A 2500-nucleotide genomic window follows, 5' to 3' on the forward strand; every position below is an offset into this window, starting at 1 on the left:
TGGGTGCTTCACGCGCAGGGTGATGTGAAGCGATGGGGGGTGGTTGCCTAGATATTTGTTAAGGGGCTTGCATGCCTTCTCGCTTGCAGCTTCCACCCCTGGCTAGCCCAGTGCGAAAAGGGAGCAGCTTCTGCATAAGTCTCCCCTGCCAGGTCACAGCCTCTCCATCATCAAGACTTCTGCATGCCTCCTCGTGCCCACCCTGGGTAACTGGGTACCTTGCGGCCCCCAGGCTAATCTGGGGGGGATCTGGGAGCAGCAGGAGGCCCCAAGGTACGGAGTTATGGCCCATCGGCGTGTGGACACGCTCTGGCTTCGTACCAACTCCCTGCCCCCTAGCCACCCTGGGTAATGGGGCGGCTCAGGGGAGGTGGGCCTTGCCATCCTCCTCCCCCCAGAATGACCCTCTGGCAACGTCGCATATAAATGGAAATGCTGGGGGGGGGGTGTTGTCCCTCCCACCCAGCAAGTAAGGGGGGCCTGTGGGTCCCGCTGGAGGGAAAATGTCTGGGGGGCAGGATTGGAACGAGAGTTACTCGTCCCGCCTGCGCCCGGCAGGCGCCAACCCACCATGAAGCTTGTGGGGGAAAGCCCTCGGGAACCCCACAGGTGGATAGGCGGTCCCACAGCCTGCCGACCCCCTTTATTTGGGGCTGTGTTGGCGGGGGCGGCAGAGGTGCCGTGCACCCGGAGTGACCACCCGAGGCTTAACCTCAGGCATGCTTTCCGGGGTAGGTGCTTGGAACACCCGGGTCCTTGCGGCAGGATGAGGGGTTTTACCTCTGCTATCGGGGGAATTGAAGCGACTGGAGTTGAAGTGGCTTGCCCTCTTGAGGTGAGAAGACCTGGTAGCAGCACGATCAGTGTGGGTGGTTACACCTACTACTGGTCGGGGCCGTAGCGATGGTCACCACCTCCAGGGTGTAGCCATAGCCTCTCCAGTCGACTTCAGCCCGCGGTAGTCGAGGTGCACACCGGTTGATGAGCGTATCATGGCATTGAGACTGAAGCATGCTTTTTGGCTTCTTGTCTCTTATTGCTGTAAAACGCTCCTACCGATGTATATAAAACTGATGTGAAAGGGGCGTTCTACGCCAAACTCGCATCTTGGCAGACGATTCCCCCCCGCGAGACATTCGCATTTTCTGGCGACTTAAAATGCAGTATCCGGCTGTGACCGAGCTGGCTACGAGATGTCTGTCGGCCCCCATGGCTCGGGAGCTGATCCCAGCACGAGAATAGCCTCCTTCTTTCGGGACTTTTGCTAGGTCCCCAAAAAATGAGGATCTCTGGCTCCTGGTTCCAGCGCTCCAACCCGCATCGCTGGACTTGGTACAGCGATAGGGGTAATGGGGCCAAGGAGATCAAACCACATTCTTGTCAGCACGCGATGGAGGATCCCCCAGAATTTGCAGGGTTTACCGGAGTGCTGAGTTCTGTGGCACCGACCATAGGCTGCTTGTGGCTACCCTGCAGGTCCCTTCAAACTCCCTGTCCCTCCAGTGGCCACCCTAAGGTGTTTCACTTGGACAGACAAAGGGAGGAGGAGGGGTGCCCGTGGGTTTGCCACGGCAGTCTCTGACCGTTCACAGAAACCAGCAACCTGACAGACCCAGTTGCTCTGTGGGGTCCTTCAAGTGTGTAACACTCGAAGCGCTCAGGAGTCCATTGGCGTACACCCAAGGACAAGGCAATACCACTCCCTGGAGACATTAGGGGCCACTGAAGCGTGTCGCAAGGCTCGGCTAAATGGGAAATCAAGTCTTGCGTCGTTCCTGGTGCGTAGGGCTCGGACACTGCTGAGAAGGGACAAGGAACAGTCTATCAGGAATCTTGCTGAGGAGGTCGAAGGCCTTTCTTGGAAAATTTGACCTTCGCCTTGCCTACCAACCCCCTGAGAAAACTGAACCCTAAGCCCTCCTCACAGATGACTGCAGTCCGATCAGCGGATGGACGGATCATCTCAGATCATGTTGGGGTTCGTGAACTTTTGGGCTGAGTTTTTTTGAACAGTTTTTACCAGGTGGACCCCTCCAACAGTTAGCTTGGATGCAAGCGATGTCGCAGTGCCTGTGCCGGACCCACCCATCAGCGAGGAACCTCCTACCCTAACAGAGGTTTTTGGGGGCTGGCAAATTTCCAAGCTGAAGAGTGGGAAAGCTGCAGGTATATGTGATATCCCTGCCAAACTGCTAAAGGCTGGGGGGGAACCTATGGCTCGGGGCCTGCATACAGTCCCTGACTGCCATTTGGCAGTCTGGTACCATTCCCCTGACCTGCTGAGGGCGTGGTCATCCCTCTCTGGAAGGGGAAAGGGGATCGATGGGACTGTACAACTACCGTGGCATTACACTGCTCAGCAAAACCAGGCAGGTTCTCGCCCACATTCTTCTGAAACGAATCCGCAACCACCTACTGAGGCACCAGAGACCGAAGCAGTCTGGTTTTTACTCCTGGCAAGTCCACAATAGACCATATACTAGCGCTTCGAGTAATTGTG

The 2500-nt window shown here is 56.9% G+C and overlaps 1 protein-coding gene across 1 annotated transcript in view; it reads left to right on the forward strand.

Moving 5' to 3' along the window:
* The window catches only part of LOC119598266, a 95728-nt gene that overhangs the window by 61931 nt on the left and 31297 nt on the right, over positions 1–2500 (forward strand). The window lies entirely within an intron of this gene.

Source organism: Penaeus monodon, chromosome 41 (genome assembly GCF_015228065.2).
Source record: "Penaeus monodon isolate SGIC_2016 chromosome 41, NSTDA_Pmon_1, whole genome shotgun sequence".
Lineage (NCBI taxonomy): Eukaryota > Metazoa > Arthropoda > Malacostraca > Decapoda > Penaeidae > Penaeus > Penaeus monodon.